We start from the raw sequence: 18,766 nt of genomic DNA, 5'->3' as shown, positions 1-18,766 counted from the left end.
TCCTACCATTACCTTTGGGTTCAAGTTCTTAAATGCTGAATAGATCATTGTTTCAGCCTTAACCCGAAGTGGGTAACAGCCCTGGAGACTCTTTGAGATGAGTGGTTTTCAAACTAGATATCATACATAAATATGGTTCCATCTTCAAAAAGCTGAGATACAGAGAGTTAAAAGGAAACAGATGTCTCTATACTACTGGACCTTTTTAGAAACATACATGCTAATATGCACTGACAGGGATGTGGTATAATGAATATTTTAAAAATTCACTTCACCATGGAATCTTTTATGGAATACCTATTAACCTTTCACAGATTAAGAAAATGCTGCCTTTTAAACCAATTTTAAATAGCAATAATGCTATAAAACCCTGATGGACTGCATTTAAAAAGTTTGCACATGCCGACCTACAGGCCAGCTCATTAGTAAATAGGCAGATAGAATGTACCTAAATATTTTTTTAAGTTTGATATAAAGTTTACAAGTAAGGATTAAAGTAAAAAGAAAACACTGTGCATATATATGTATTTCATACAATGCTTTGTGAAAAGTAGTGTGTTTATCTAAAATGCATTGATCCATCTGTCCCTGACTTGTAATCAATAAAATTAACCATAAATCAAAAAGGGAAACACCCAGACAGTTTATAGTTTTGTGGTTTAAATGAATTAAATACTTTAAGGTGGGGGGGGGTAGAAAATTTTTGTTTAAAAAATCATTGATATATGAAGTATTTTTGTTTTAAACCAGATGAATTTGCTATAATTCTATCCAAAACATTGGCTAGCATACAATGGGCTAAAGATAGTTTATTCAATAAATAGTGCTGGGAAAACTGGACAGCTATGTGCAGAAAAATGAAAATAGACCGCCTTCTTACACCACACACAAAAATAAATTCAAAATGGATCAAAGACTTAAATGCTAGACCCAAAACCATAAAAATTGTAGAGTAAAACAGGCAGCAAATCTCAGACCCTGCTCATAGTAATACTTTATTAAATATATCTTCCCAGGCAAGGGAAACAAGAAAAAAATAAACAAATGAGACTACATCAAATGGAAGAGTTTTTGCACAGCAAAGGAAATCATCAACAAAATAAAAAAACAACCCACAGAATGGGCGAACTTATTTGTGCATATATCTGATAAGGGGTTAATACCCAAAATTTATAAAGAACTTACAAAACTCAATAACAACAAAACAAACAACTCTACTTAAAAATGGGCAAAGGACCTGAACAGATACATCTCCACAGTGGACATGGAATATACATGAAAAGATGCTCAACATTACTAATCATCAGAAAAATACAAATTAAAACCAAAATGAGATATCACCTCACACCTATGAAAATGGCTATCATCAATAAATCAATAAACAACAAGTGCTGGTGAGGATGTGGAGAAAAGGGAACCCTCATGCACTGTTGGTGGGATTGCAGACTGGTGCAGCCACTGTGGAGAGCTGTATGGAGATACCTCAAATAATTAAAACTGGATCCACCTTTTGATCCAGTGATCCCACTTCTGGGAATACATCCGAAGGAACCCAAAACACTATTTGAAGACATAAGCCCCCTATGCCCATTGCAGTGTTACTTACAATCGCCAAGGTATGGAAGCAGCCCAAGTGTCCATCAGTAGGTGAGTGGATAAAACAACTATGGGACATTTACACAATGGAATACCACTCAGCCATAAAAAGAAGAAACCCTTTGCAACAGTGTGGACAGACCTAGAAAACATTATGTTAAATGAAATAAGCCAGTCGGAGAAAGACAAATACCACGACTTCACTCCTATGTGGAATTTAATTAACAAACTGAACTACCACAGAAAATAGGGACAGACTCGTAGATGGGGAGAAGGATGATGGCTGCGTGGGGAGAGGTGAGGCAATGGAGGGACTGAGCAAAAAGGAGAAAGGACTCACGGACACGGACAACAGTGTGGTGATTGTGGGGGGAGGGGGTATAAGGGGACTAAATGGTAATGGGGAAAATACAATAAAGATTAGATTTTTAAAAAGAAGCAAAACATTGGCTTGGAAGTTAAATTCTCTCAAAAGAAATGAAAATTTGGGATTTTTAAAAATTTAAATGAATATCCAGATATAGTTGCAGTCACATATATATTTTATTAAAAAAGCTTCTTCATGAAACACTAAAGCTAAATTTTGGTTAGGGATCATTTGGGGGATTTTAAATACTTTGTAATTTGGTACTTTATTTTATTAATAAAAGCCAAGCCAGTTTTGTCCTAAGTATTCTATAGCTACAAAACATAATTAGTTTTGAACAAAACTTTCTCAGATGCACAAAAAGAAATAATGTCCATTAAAAACTTATCTGATTGTGGAGCTGTGCGGTGGTAATCATTGCATAACAATGGGAATGTCCTTCATGCTACTGAGCCATACACTTCAAAATGATGAAAATGGCATATGTTACGTATATTTTACAACAACTGAAAAAAAATTTAAAAGTATCCTTTGTAAAAGAAAATTTTTATTAGAGAAGATTAGGAGAGCAAAAACCTCAAGAAAGAGAAGCATTTTGAATAATCTGGTGTACCTAGTTTCAATTTCGTTTTAGTGATTTTATATATATTTTATACATTTAAAATAATCTTTCAAGATTTTAAAAAATATGTGGAGTTCTTTAGGCCTGATTTGAATTTATAATTTACACTAATGTTTAATCATAGCAAATATATTAAAAATATCAAGTATAGTAAAACTGTCACTTGAAGGTCATTATTTTTACTTTGTTTTCCATTCAGGTGAAATCAAAGTGAAGGTGTAGTTTGTTATTTCTAACCAAGCAAGATTTATATATTAAATATAAATTTAATTATATTACTTTTAATTATAATTAAAAGTACTTTTAATTATATTCAGTGTAGTTACCATTTAGTGAAGACTAAAAATTTTTTAAAGATTTTATTTATTTATCTTTAGAGGGGAAGGGAAGGAGAGAGGGAGAGAAATATCAACATGTGGTTGCCTCTTGTGCGTCCCCTGCTGGGAACTGGCCTGCAACCCAGGCTTGTGCCCCGACTGGGAATCAAACCACAGTTGTTCGGTTTGTAGGCCCGCACTCAATCCACTGAGCTACACCAGCCAGGGCCGTGATATTAAATTTAATATATGAATTGTTTTATTCAAAAGTCACATAATTGTCATGAACAGGCTAAACTGTACAGTTTTGACTTTGCTCTTTTTTGTTCAAACATATTGGTGACATAGCAGGTAGGTGAGCCTCCTTGAGGCCTTAGGACACCACAACTGTCTCCACTGTTCTCAGGCATCAGTGATTAAAGCAACACTGGCTCATCCTCTCAGGATGCATGCTGCACTCTTGAGCCAGACTGTCTCATTTTTGCTTAGTAAAAGTGAGAGAGGAATTCCAAAAAAATTCTCTGTAAGATTTAAAATGTTTGTCTTTTACATTACGGTGTTTACATCATTAGTTTGCTAACATGTTGGCTTAGGCATCCCAAGGCACAGGTGAACAACAATTGTATTCTCAGGAAGAAAAAAAGAAAGAAGAAAAAAAGGAGGGAGAAAAAAAGCAGCTGTAATGAACCACAGAGCCTCCCTTGTACGCCACTTCTCGAGAAATAACATTCTGATTTTATAAGTGTCTCCAATAAGTACCTTCCCAAAGTCCTATAGACAGATTAAATTATTTTGACGGTAAAATACAACTTAAAGGTCCATTTATACTTGGTAATAGTTTTCGTCAATCACAGTAAAACTTCTGTCAGACCCACTGAACTGGAAATACAGAATCAATGGCAGTGACGAAACATTCTGAATTTTTCAATCACCATCTCATTTAAACAGATTGGTCTTTGCATTAGTGTTAAGTCAACAGAAACTATCTTGAATGTAAAACTGCGGCAAGTACACAGCAGGCTAACCTAGATATTGAATATCCTGAATTGTAGCAGCCAGATTTAAAATAAGGGATGGTTAGCAAAATCTAATAAAGATCTTTGAAGGAGAAAGAGTTGATGAGGATTTTTTATGTGTTTGAATTTTAGGCTTTTAAAAAATCTTTTTTATGGCTCCAGATTCATTTTATAATCCAATTTTAACCCCTCTACATTTGCTGGGTATGAAAAGGGCTTGTTACTACCTTATAGTGATATTTCCAACATTGTAAGGTAATAGAAGGCAGCAGAATAGATGCAGAAATCTCCGTAACAATTGTATAAAGGTTAGTTTCTATGTATTACTGCTAGTTATTAATCATGATATGGTTTCAGCAGCTACCTAACATTTTGACAATACTTTCTGGTTCATTTATTCATTTATTTAGGATTTAGGCCTTCATTATTAATTGAGCTCTGCTTTTGAGCCATATACTGTTTCGGGCACTGGGAGTAAAATACTGTGTAATGCAGACAAAATCCCTTCCTTTAAGAAGTTTATAATCTAGCTGAGAAGGTCACCTTTGAAAATGTAATTACAAATGTATTTAGTATAAACTGTCACTGAGAAGAGCTAAGTGCATCGGGATGATTTGACATGGGACTGTAACCCAGACTGGGAGCTCAGGGGGAACTTTACTGAGGAAATGATATTTAAGTTGAGGCTTGAATGACATGTAGAACTTGGCAGAACTAAGGACGATGCAGGGAGAAGGAGCACAGTTAGGGTACTGGGACCTGCATGTGCAAGACCTTGGAGCATAAAAGAGCAATTCAAAGATGGTTAAAACAGACGAAGCACAGAGAATGAGGGAGGGAACATCGCATGCCTTGAAGCTAGAAAGATTGGTAAAACATCATGCAGCATGTTTCAGGATATGTTGAGGATTTTAGACTTTATCTGAAATACAAAGAGAGCCAACAAAGAGAACAAGAGTTAAATACTCAGATTTTCCTATTTAAAGGATCCCTAACGGACTCTCTGGATGGAAGAACAGCAAAACTGGCTGTGGGAGACCTCCCGGGAGGCCAGGCCAGTGGTTCAGCTGAGAGGTGGCCCACTGGAGAGAGGAGAAGCACACACCTGAGCGCGGCTGGGAGACACCACGCTCAAAACTGGGTAACTGTGAGAACAGATGACGGCAGATTTCTTCCTAGTGGTGCCATTACTACCAAGATAGTGTTTCTGGTATATTTCGAACAGTTGAATGTATACATGAGCATGTCATTTTACATTTTAAAATCAAAATACTCAGTCTAACTAGGCTCACCAAAAACTCAGCAATGCCAAGTGTCATTTAGCAATTCTGCAATTATTTTATGTGTATTTAAAATTCAGCAAGTACATATATTGTATGTATTGAGAATCAATTTTCTGATGTCAGAGAAAGGAGCTACAAATAATTTTTTATTTATAGAAGGAAGCTATGATTAACCTTGTGGTTTTGGACTGGAATTGCATTACCATTATGAACAAATGGCTTTAGAGATATATAGAAACAAAGACTGTATGACTGTATGTATGTGTATACATTATGTACTTCCTAGCCCTGTTCATGAAAGGGCCTAGAAGCAATGATATCTTGCCTTAAATGAATATACCCACTGCCTAAATCTTGGTATCTTAAGTCCTTGGCACCAGTAAAAGAAACCAGACGCTCCTTGGAGAAAGAGCTGACTTCAATGCAGGATAAGCATGGAAGGTCTTATGTCAGAAAAGTAAGGAAATGTTTTTTAAAAATGATGAGAACATGTCAAAAAACAAAGAAGGCAACTTAAGGAGCTCTTAGTGACCAAACTGGAAACAATTTGAGCAATGACAGTAATGTATTATAAATCAAAGAAAATAAATATCCAGATGTAACTAAGTAAATAAATACAGAAGAAGGGAAGGCTCTTCCTTGCCACACAGAACTCCAATTATACATCAGAAGGAATGAGGAAAATAGGAAACCACCATTTGAGAAACAGCACAGTAGTAACTCTTTCTGGCAAAAATCACCAGTTGGTGGCAGGTACAGTATGGTTATAAACAGGATATTTACACAGTCACAAAGCCCCTCACAGAGGGGCTTTGTCCTGTAATCAGGACACTGATTACAAAGGGCAACAGAGCAACCTCACAGAGGCAGTGGACATCTCCTTAGCCAAGTGATCCAAGCAGACATCATCAGTAAGACCTCTGAATATTATGTCCTTCCCGATATGAGGTGCTGAGACGAACACAACAGCACTTTTGTGGTCTTCTTGCCCCAAATGCATAACCTGAATTTAATCATAGAAAAAAAAACAGACAACCCCCAATCGAGGGCCATGGTACAAATTCACTGACCAGCGTTCTTCAAAAGTATCCAGATTATGAAAATGAAGAGAGAGCTGTGTCAGATTAAAGGAAGCCAAATGCAATGGGAAATCCTAGATTTGGCCCCTAGACCAGAAGGATGTTAGCAGGATAATTAACAAAATTTGATTACAGATTTGAAGACTGGTTAATAGAGTAATATCAGTGTTAACTTTCTGATTTTGAGACTTGTGTTGTAGTTATATAAAATATTAACAGTTGAGGAAGCTGAGTGAAGAACACTCAGGAATACTTTGTACTATTTTTGCAACATTTTAAAAGTCTGAAATTGTTTCCACAAATTAAAAGAATATTAAGTAAAAAAGATACACAGCACCTAATTTAATGATGGAGAAAAATAATATAGTGGGGTTTGTTTTGTTAAATTTAACTTCATAATATGTTCTACATTTCAGTTACCATAATTATAAAACACTGATCAAAGCACTAGATAATTCTGGAAGTAGGCAATGAAAAGTTCTCTACGCTAGTGTCAAATTTTCTACCCTTTTGACATACACTTGTTTTTCTCAGCTCTGCCACTGAATATTTATCTCATTTGATGATTATTTCAGTCTTCTCATACCTCTTAAAACATTGTACTGGAAACAGGTATATTTTTATCATGTTAACACCATGTATCTTTTCTTTAATTTACCTTTTTAAGATTTTGTTTATTTATTCTTAGAGCGAGGGGAGGGAGAAAAATCAGTGCGAGAGAAACATCGATCAGTTGGGTCTCCCATGCCCCCAACTGGGGACCTGGCCAGCAATCCAGGCATGTGCCCTGATGGAGAATCCAACTGGCAACCTCTCAGTTTGCAGGCTGATGCTCAATGCACTGAGCCTCATTTTTAAAATACATTCTTAAAACACAGTAAGTGTGCTTCCTAAAATGACTTAATTTTAACCCGACTTAAAATAATCATGGAAGTCAAAGTGATTTAATTTTTAATTATTGGAAATAACTGAAAATATTGAAGTTCTCTGGGAAGTTAGAATTAAAAGAGGAAACACATTCAAAATCTTTAAATATTTGGATAAAACAGTGAATTTCCAGGCATTAACCTCCATTTACCAAGTGCACAGGCTGAAGCTTACAAGCTCAACTGTTTGCCAGGGTCACAGAGTTAATACTATATTGGAGATGATATGTGAACCTAGGTCTGTGAGACTCCAAATTTTCCCACAATACTATAATGAATAAAGGAATTTCTTAAGACCCATTACTCTTTGTAAAAATTTATCTTGTTTATTTGGTAATCAGGTTTTTATAATTCAAAAATGTCAATATTTACTTATATCAAGTTTTTAGCTAAAATACAGAGCATTTACAAACTGGTTTTGGGCAGTGAAAAAAAATAATTTGCATCTATTATGTACCATATTCTCTTTTTCTTGTGAAGAAACTGCAATTTCCTGTCATGCTCTTGAAAAATAACTATGAAATCTGAACAGCTGATGGTTATAAAAATAATTATAGGTTGCCATTATAAAGCACACAATCACATCAAATCATCCTTGTAACAAATATACTTAACTGCACTAATATGCATGTTTTAAAATGTTAAGGAAAAAAAGGCATAGAGAACACTGCTCCCTGGGGAAAGATGCTAGATTGGCACATGGTGGGAATTAAAAATAATTAAACCACTAGTCCTGTAAACCCTTCTTGCCCTGTATTAACAATAAATTTCCTCATGTAGCCCGAAAGTCAGTCAAAACAGAGAAAACAGAATGCTAGGAGTAATGGGTGTATTTGTTAACCCTGTTAGTAACTGAGATCAGAACTGGAGAAAAGGATGATTGGTTAATGGATCTTTAGGAGGGTTAATAAACAACTTGTTTACCTTCTGTCCAGGCAACACACTCTTCCCTCCCTGTCTACTTCCTTGTTTCCTGCAAGTTTTCGTGTATGAGTTTTTCTCTTACTGAAGCCTCCTTCTCCCCCCACCAGAAGTGAAGCATTGGCACTAGTGGGGGAAGAGTTTTATTTAGCGTCTTTGGAAATGCTTCTGACAACACCAATGAAAGGGTCAAATTACCTTTATACACAAAATTGATGAATGTTTCTTTTGAAATACACACAATAGCTCCAAGAAGAGTATGATCACAGACTATAAGGCCTTGCATTGTCAATGTGGGTATGAGTCCTGCTGACAGCCTAAAAATTCATTCTCCATGAGAGTGTATCATTAATTAAAGGAGACAGGACTACAGATATAGAGACCAGACTGGGAAGCCACAAATTATCTTACTGGTAGTCATTTTAGTTGTAGTAATAATAATTGTGAACATTTATACAGCACTTCTTGTATGCTAGATATTATTTTAAGTGACTGACATGAATTAACGCATTTAATCTTTATAATCTGAGGTACCAACTCCATCCCACTTTGTGCATGAGGATACTGAGATACAGTTACCGTATTTTGCTGTATATAACGTGCTCCCATGGATAATGCACACCCATGTTTCCAGCCCAAAATTTCAGAAAAAAAATATTTTAATTTTTATGAAGTTTTTATTTATTTATATTTAGAAACAGAACCAACTATCATATTCCAGGGTATTACTCTGCATATAGATATCATTATTGCTTTTTACAGTCAACACTTTTAATGCATAAGTATAAATAAAACAATTAAAACACACAGATATGGAATTAGTACTCCCCGTGTATAATGAGCATCCTTATTTTTTCTGCAAAAATTTGGGCAACAAAGTGTGCATTATACATGGTAAAATACAGCGCTCCAAACCACTCTGCTAAAATTCTACTTGCTGGGCATTGTGGCTCTCATTCTGGACAGATGAACCTTGCTGTTTGTTTATAATGCATATATTTTTCTATTGATACTTTTCAACTTAAATCTTAAAGATTAAAAGCTAAATGTTTAGCTTAGGTGAAAGTCTACATTTTAGCATCTAAACCAGCTGACAGCTGTGAACAGAAATTAAAGATAGTATTTAAAACTTTGCTTCCTGCAGCTACACTTACCTGCATAAAGTAAATTCTAATTATCTTTTCCCCCTCTCTTTCCTTTTACTTCCTCCTTCCCTTGACCTCTTTTCTTTTCTAAAAATAGCCCAATAATTTTGGTAGTGTAGTCATTGATCAATGACCATATGCAAATACATATGGTCAATTTTTCTTATGAAAAGCAAGTAACGCTCAGCTGTGTATCGTTATATCTTAATTCTCAAAAGGAATCAATGAGATGATGTAAAAATTATGAGGAAACCAAGACTCTGAAGACTAAATATATGTGCATAGTTCCATAAAACAAACCTAGTAACTGATAGTATGGGAAGTGAAAGAAAATAAACATTGGCTGAATTCCTGCCTAAGGGTTATGAGATAAATGTTCCTACAGTTTTGTGTACAACGGAGACTTTGACTTTAAAACGCCAGGTTTGGTTAGTAGTAGGGGGGAAGGTACTGGTGGAAACACTACTTACTTCTCTTAGACTGAAGGGGGAATCCAGGCATCATGGAGCACTTGTCTCAGCGGCTTTACTACAGTTTCTCTATACAGGAGGTACAGTGTTCCTCATTATTTTAATCTCTGTGAGATTCTGTGAACTATCTTACGATCACAGACTAGAGTTAATCATTATATAAGCTGCGCGTCTAGTTGCGGAACACAGTGCATTCTGCAGCGTACCACTACATTTATTTATAGTCAACTTTATTATTTATTCATGATTATACTTTAAATATAAAATATTTTCTTTCACTTACTTTACTATCAGTTACTAGGTATGTTTTATGAAACTATATACACTTGTTTCTGAAACAAAAATATATATTCATGTCTTTTCCACTGGAAATATGAAATGTATATGAATATTCAGCATCAGCCTGAGTTGAAGTGAATTTGCTATTAAACGGGGAGCATCCCTTAATAAACTTTAAAACCAAGAATACATTTTTGTATGATTTTCTCTACTTTGTAACTGCAGGAAACTATAACAAAGAAGGACTCACTGTCAAAAATCGATGTTTCAGGACAAATTACAAAGGGATGTGTTTCCCTTGGAGAACTCTTCCTCTTCATTACTGTTACTGCGCTGGAGAACGGTGCTCGTGCTTTTTGTAGCACAAGCCCAGTGACCTAATATGAAAAAGGTACTTAGAAAGTCATTATATGTTGGGTTTTCAACAGTGTCTTTGTGTTATGACCCTACACGTAAGCGTATATGTGGGTGAATGAATACATATACAATGAATACTGCCTTACTTCAACGTATCTTAATCAAGACAGTGAAGGTTATTAACACTCCTGTCAATGAAACACATTAAACATAGACATGGGAATATGAGTACGACTTAGGGTTAAATGGAAAAAGAAATCCAAGGCTGACTATGTAATACATTCCATTTAAAAGTATATCTTCTGAAGTGAACATATATATTACTTTTTAAGTGAACTTTTGTGAAGTATAACACCATACAGAAAAGTGCACAATTGTAGTACACTTTGAAGAATTTACCTAGAGTAAACACATCTGTACAACCACACTGACCAGATGAGAAAAAGAAAATTCACCTTTTCATGCATCCCTTTCAGTCACTGCCTCCCTGCCGCCTCCAAATAGCCACTATGTGGGACTTCCTCCCACCACCATTGATGAATTTAGACTTTTTGGATTGTATGTAAGTGCAATTACAGGAAGTGTCCTCTCTTGTGTCTGACTTCTTTTGCTCAGTATTGTGTGTGAGATTCAGCCATGTTTATGTAATTGTAGTTTATCATTCCTACTGTCATGAGCTACTCCACTGTGAATGCATCATAATTTACCCATTCTATTGCATGGGCACTTGAGCAGTTTTCAACTCGGGCTTCTAGCATTTATTACTTTTATACTTCAACAATGGATTTAAAAACCAGAAATACCAACCAAATTCAGTCTTCAAATGAAGAATCGTTAAATTTGCAAATGTTGTACTATGCTAATTACTCTACAAGATTTCTACTTTATGTTTTTTGCTGTTGTGATTTATCAGGAATCTGCAGATTTGGGTATGTGTAACCAGTTACTATGATCAGCCCATTTTCCCTGAACATAAGCATTTTGACTTATCTGCGGCAGAGCTTTCCACTACCTCTTCTTATGGTTATGTCATTTCGCAATAGAGGCGGGCTGCTCACTCTCCTCCCCACCTCACAGATACTTAGAAAGCATCTAGAAACATTCTGAAAAACTTTCCCGGAGGTCATATATTGGGCAACCCCTGCTGTCTGTGATAGAGAAACTTAAAGCTCATGTAAAAAGCCTCAGCCACAAAACTCCCTGCACCTTAGTAATTAATGTAACTTAGGGCAGATTTTACAAAACAAGATAAAACCTATGAATGCCTTAAAACTGTTTCTGTTTGTCTTAACATAAGTGAATATCATCACCTTCACCGCTCTCATCACCTCCCACTTTCTTTCTCGCTCTCCTGCAGGATTCCGCTGCAAGAAATGAGTGCATGGGTGAAGAATTGAGAATTAAAGTGTGGATGTTAATGAGATGGCATGGGGTGAGTTAAGTGAGATAAAGTGAAAGAAATGCAAAGTACGAGGTGTGTGTAACCCCTTTATTGGAGACAGTCTTCACAGCAGGACCCTAAGCAAATTATTAAACGGTGATTTAAGAATTATTTTAAAAATACTTCTCAAAGATATCTTTAAAGAGAAAATATAATTTTCTTTTGTCTTTATTCCACAGTTTTGTCAATTTATCCCATTGTTTTGCAATAGTTTGTTGACATCTTTTCCTCTGGACTGAGTTCCTTGGGGGTGAGTATTGTAATATTAAATTGTGTATATCTAGTACTCAAATGATCAATAAATGTTTGAAGAATGAAAAAATGAATGAATTATATGAGAAAAATTTTGAAAAAGAACAAGGTTTAAAAACATTGCACATGTAAGATACTACTGTTGCGAATTCAAGAGCAGCCCTCCCCGAAGTCTGCAATCCTGAATAGTGGAAGCATCCTCGCAAGATCCTGGAAGAGAAGTAGGGAAGTTCTGCCCTTACACAGTGTTTGTCAGTGCAGCTGCCCTCGTTTGCGCAGGGCTGGTTCGACCTCTGAGTGGAGACTGATCAACTGTGATTAATCTGAATTTGAAGACTTCCTGCCTACAAACGCAACTGACCTTTGTAAACCTAGTATACTATGGTTGCAGCAAATAGGAAATTGAATATTAGAGCTACACACTGGGAAGGGTTAGGTCAGTGCACTCTGGGTGACTGTGAGTTGTTCATCCTCTGGGTAGCCTGGAGTAAACTCCTAGTGGCTATTAAAGTTTAGGACAGGTTAATAAAGACAATATTTTATGGAGAGCAGTAGCTCTTAGCATATAAATTAAACATGTTTTTGCCTTTATCAGTTGGCTACCAATCATTTACTACAAGTGGCTTAAAAAGTAACATGGTAAAACATTCTTTAGAATTAAATTGTAATAATTATCACAAAACCAACATGTTATTATCTCAACTGAAAATGAACATGAACTCCATCTTAGTAACACTGACTACTCACAAAATTAATAGTCACGGACGAAAATGGGCATGGGAAGACAAAGTCACTGAAATTTTAAAAATTATAATTACAGACACCAAAATTAGAAACGATTAAATTGATAAATTGTTTTACTTATTGTCATGTTAAGCACTAAATTACCTTTATAAAACATCCTTCACATTCCATTCTAGAGCAATTGCTGCTGTATCTTCGATGAATGTATCAACAAGATACAGATATATTACCATTCTGATCACTAAGATAATTTCTTTCATTCTATTCAATTCTGTATTTAAGGTTGGCAGGGCCGCAGGCACTGTTTGGGTAGGAAAGTGATACACTGACATTAGAATACCATGAAGGAAGAAAAATATCTTGCTGACAGCACCTAGAAGCAACTATTCGGGTTTCAGGGGTGGCTGATGTAACTGATCACAGCGCTGTAACAGAACGGAGTTCTGTGTGATTGGATGCTGTTCTACTGGACCAGGCCCTTGTCATTTTTAAGCCTAACTCTGGGCTTCACTTTGCTTAAAAGGCAGTTTCTAACAGTGTTGTTCTTTTAAAGCTAATAATTAATATTGAGAAAACACTGGCAGCCTGTTGAGTTTCAACACAACAGGGAGAGGGCCAGGAAACAGGATGGTCTACGGTGTATCGACTTCTGGTGTAATCAGATCATCAAGAGTTTGTTTAAGCCAGACAGGCACCCACAAAGCAAGAAAGAGTCACTGGTAACCAGTAAATCTTGGCTGGGAAGGAGGCAAATATCTCATGCTTGTTCGGAAACAAATGCCAGAGCTGCAGAGACGAACCTTGCTGCCGGCACCGTCCGCAGGTGAAGGAGGGATGTGAGGTTAGGGGCAAGGCTGCATCCTGATGCCAGCGCATTCTGACACCAACTGCAGACAGCCCCTCACTCTCTTACGTTCCCTGAAAACTTCTTTAGAGTTTGCCTTTGTTGATTACTTCATCTTTTCTTATATGACTTCACCTCACCTTTGTTTAAAAAGGTTTTCTTTACTCCTCATCAGTATACTCTGTAAAACTTTTCCCAAGATTCTTCTTCTTTCAGAAAACTATATATGAAGTTCAAGTGCCTTTGTGAACTAGCCTTTTGGGGAAAAGCAAACATTAAATCTCTATTATCACTCAGGATAGGCTAAGTTATGCTATGTAACAAATAATGTCGACACAACACAAGTTTATTTCTCACTACATAATAAACACACTGTGTACCTGGGTGATTTTCCTGGTCCACTCACTTCCATGTTGGTAGCTCAGTAATGTGGGCTGCTTTGATCCTACTTAGGTATCATGATTGCCACAGCAGGGAAGAAGCAAGTGGAGGGTCTTGAATTGGCAACTAAATGCATTGGCTAAAACACCATTGGCCAGAAATTGTCGATTGGTCTTGTTCAACTGCAAGGAGGAGGGAAGTATAATCCCCTGATAGGCCAGGAGAAACAGAACTGGGTGGATAAATACCAGTCCATCAGCACACCTCGCTTGGGCAATGAAAAGTTTATGTGCTGATTACTGACTTCCGAAATGCAAGAAACTGTAACGACGTTTGTTACCCTATTTTTTCCTTGCCTGTTGTCTATTACTTACTTAAGTCCTTCTTCTACAGGGCCAGTTTCCATTTATTAATAAACCCAGGGAGTTCCAGTCCCTGGAGAAGTGTGTGCACACATACACATAAATGAGATTTCACGTGTATCTACAGAAAGTAGTCGTATCATCTATACCAATTCTCGACAGCACCCAGCACAACAGGCATATTTAGAAATTTTCAACAGTCTCTTAATTGGACATGTGGAATTACATTACCGAGAGGACCTGAGGAGTGTGGGCGTACGGCCCTTCCATGAAAGACATTAACTGTACCTGAGAGCTCTCAATCAGCAAGTACTCTTTTCAGAAAATAAATATACTGAACAGAGAGACAACTAAAAACAACCAGAGAAACATAAGTATCTTTGGGGGATTTGATTCTAGTGACACTGTATTATTCATAATGATTCCTAAACATGTGTCATCATCTATAGTTAGAGGTAGAAATCCCTCATCTGAGGTAGCTCCATCTTCAAAGACAGACATAAATCTATTTTTAAAAGAGGAAGAAAACTGATGGCAGGACCACTTCAAAAAATATTTATCTACTCCAGATAGCCTTTCATTGTTCTGGTAGGGTTTCGAAGAAGCTACTGGCATACATCAAGTAAGTACCTTTGCAAAAACTTGATCTAATAGTGGAGAGTTTTATCTTAGGATTTTTTAAAAAAAGAATTTGCTTCTGTCAGAATCAAGTTGATATACTTGTTCTACAACTATAAATTACCAAGTAATTTATCAAATGATATGGTTAAAGACAATCATGCTTTCTATTTTGCTTATATCTCTTTTATATAAAAAGTAGCTGTCAGAATATCACAAGGGAACTGAAAATAGGTCTTTAAATATTTAAATATTTGTTTCTAAGAAAAGCAGAAGAAAAGCACATCACATGCTTCAAATTAACGTGTCACAAATGAACAAGGACTGAGTGAGTGTTTGCATGGTAACCTATTTATGATGCCTTCTTTTCATTTGGTCCTATTGCAATCCTGTGAACACTGAGTCTCGGATCTAGTCAAAAACTGGCTGAGGGCACTGATGCAAAAGTTGAAGGCTCATGTACGTTCTTTTCACCATACAGGCTATGTCTGAGGTTCAGGTTGCGGTGGGCATGTCCAGGACAGGTGGGTTGATCAGGAAGAAGCCGTGATCTGGTCCCAGTCTACATTCAGCCTCTTTTTAACGCGTTAGCGTCATGAGCCTCACATTTCTTCCAGAGTTTTCTTCTGTACTGCTCCTCACAGAATAGATGAAGTACAACTTCTGTGTTTTTGCTCATGTTTCTTCCACTCTTTCAGGATCACGGTGTTAAGGGTAGAGGCGGAATGGTGCTGCTGGCACTTAATATAGCATCTGCTTCATTTAATCTCTTTTAAATATTCCTATCATTACATATGGGACGCACTTTATAAAATTTACAATCCTAATGTAGAAACCAGCTAGATTATAAGATGATAAAGATGATGGTGATGGCTGCCATTTACAAAGATTCTACTGTGTACAAGCTGTTATAAGAGGCAGTTCATATAATAATCCTTCCAACAACATAACAAGGTTAATGTTAATTGTTCTGCTGACTTCATGGATGAAAAACCTGAGGAAAATGATACAGGTATAAGTGTCTTAGGAGTTAAAGACAAGCCTTTCTAATTCTCAAGTTTGTGCTCTTTACACTATACTGCCTTTCTCTGACGAAGAGACACATTCACTGAGTTTTCTCTTACACAGACAGATCAATGGAACAAAAGAGAGAGCCCACCAATGAAACCATGCCATTATGATCAATATTTCACAAAGGAGGCAAGAACATGCACTGGGGTAAAGACAGTCTATTCAATAAATGGTGTTGGCAAACTTGAATAGATACGCATAAAAAAATAAAACCAGACCACCTTACACCATTCATAAGAATAAACTTAAAATGGACTTAAGATTTAAATGTAAGACTCGAAACCATAAAACTCCTAGAAGAGCCCTGGCTGGTATGGCTTAGTGGATTAAGCACAGGCCTGCAAACTGAAGGGTCGCTGGTTCGATTCCCAGTCAGGGCACATGCCTGGGTTGCAGGCCAGGTCCCCAGTAGAAGGCAAGTGATAGGCAACTACACATTGATGTTTCACTCCCTGTTTCTCCCTCCCCTCCGCTCTCTAAAACTAAAGAAATAACATCTTTATAAAAATCCCTAAAAGAAAACATAGGCACTAAAATCTCTGACATTTCTTGTAGCAATATTTTTAATGATATATATCCTTGGGCAAGGTAAACAAAGGAAAAATAAACAAGTGGGACTACATCAAAGTAAAAAGTTTTTGCACAGCAAAGAAAACAACCAAGAAAAAGAGAAGACAAGCTATTGAATGGAAGAAGATATTTGCCAATGATGCATCCTATAAGGAGTTGATATCCAAAATCTATAAAGAACTCATATAGCACAAAACACACAAAAATCCAGCTAAAAATGGGCAAAGGACCTGAATAGATACTTCTTCAAAGAGGACATAGAGATGGCCAACAGACAGATAAAAAGATGTTCAATGTCACTAATCATCAGAGAAATGCCAATCAAAACCACAAGGAGGTATCACCTCCACCTGTCAGAATGGCTATCAACAAGTATTGGTGAGGATGTGGAGAGAAGGCAACACCTGAGCAGTGCTGATGAGAATGCAGATTGGTACAGCCACTGTGGAAAAGAGGGTGAAAAGTCCTCAAAAGGTTTTTAAAAATGGAACTGCCTTATGACCCAATGATTCCACTTCTGGGTATATATCTGAATAAACTCACAACACGAATACTAATACAAACACATGCACCTTTATTTACAATAGCCAAGATATAAAAGCAACCCAAGTGCCCATCAAAAGACAAGTGGATAAAAAACCTGCAATATATACACACACATGTATACACAGAGTGGAAAATTAATTGGCCATAAAAAATAAAATGTTACCACTTGTGACAGCATGGATGGATCTAGAGGGTATTATGCTAACAATAAGTCAGTCAAAGAAAGACAATTACCATGTTATTTCACTGTATGTGGAATCTAAAGAAAAAATAAATGAATAAACAAATCAGAACAGACACAGATGCATAGATACAGAGACAGGTTTATGGCTGCCAGAGGGGGCGGGAGCTTGGGGGACTGGATTAAAAAGGTGAAGGGATTAAGAAGCACAAATTGGTGGTTACAAAGCAGCAATGGTGATGTAGAGTACAGCACAGATAATACTGTAGTAACTATTACGTATGGTGCCAGGTGGGTGCTGGAAGTAATCTGGGGGGACACTTTATAAAGTATATGATCATCTAACTATTATGCTGTACATCCGAAACTAATAAAAGCCAACACTGAATGTAAATGTAAGTGAAAAATAAAATTTAAAAAAGTCTTCTCATAAACTAAATATGGATTTTTGTGATTTTTTGCTTAGCCTACAGCTGTAAAAATACATTTCTAGATGTCTATACATTGACTATTAAAATCTTCCAAAAATTATGTTTCTTGCTCTCATTTGCTATTGAGAGATATTCCATAAAATATGTGCATATCCCTGCTTCAGCAGATTCAAAAGTCAAAATGGAATGGAATCAATAAAACGAGGTTTTTTAGAACAAACCTCAAAAAATGTAGTAATTAAAAAAAAGAAACAACCCAGATATCATGAAGTACATCCGAGTCTAATAGCTTATTATTTTCAAAGAGAATCACATACACCATTTCCAAATATCTGTTTAATGGAAAACTGTCATTGCCAATAAAATTGTAGCTATTTTACAATGTATAACCCACTGTTCTAGAATACCAGGACCCAACTGTGATACATACATGAACTGAATGGAGGAGATACAGACATTTCAGTCTTTTATAACTGCAATATCTGGAATTTCAGATACTAGTCTTGATTCACCCTGGGGTGAATTTGCAGTTGTTTTAAAGTTTTATTTTTTCATTCACAGAGCAGCTTTGATCATGGCCCTTGGTCAAAGATGCTGTTTGTATTGTTAAAAAGAAAAAAAAAAGAACACTCTTCAACATCAAACAGTTTATGAGGAAGGAGTCTAAAATTAGCCCATTAGTCGGGCACACAGAGCTCTGTGGTCCCAAGAATGATAGGCTTCCTGGGGAAAAAAATGTCTCTTATGGTGAGTAAAACTTCAGAAGTTACGCTTCATCGACTTTTTTTTTTACTGTTGTCCTCTAGCATGTACAATTTAATGATAGATTTCTAATGTATATCCATAAGGTGTCACTGAGATGTCTTACAGGCTTAGATCTTTTGATTTCTTATATTCTCTCCTAAGAAAAGTCATGAAATAACATTCTTTAAAACTGCCAGTTTTTT

General features: G+C 36.3%; 1 protein-coding gene across 2 annotated transcripts in view; it reads right to left on the bottom strand.

Moving 5' to 3' along the window:
• UBE2E2 (ubiquitin conjugating enzyme E2 E2) overlaps positions 1–18,766 on the bottom strand; it is a 264,128-nt gene that overhangs the window by 155,230 nt on the left and 90,132 nt on the right. The gene's annotated exons all lie outside the window — the stretch shown is intronic.

This window comes from Sturnira hondurensis, unplaced genomic scaffold, assembly GCF_014824575.4.
Source record: "Sturnira hondurensis isolate 20B ecotype Veracruz unplaced genomic scaffold, ASM1482457v3 Scaffold0019006, whole genome shotgun sequence".
Classification (NCBI taxonomy): Eukaryota; Metazoa; Chordata; class Mammalia; order Chiroptera; family Phyllostomidae; genus Sturnira; species Sturnira hondurensis.
This window is presented reverse-complemented; position numbering and strand designations above follow the sequence as displayed.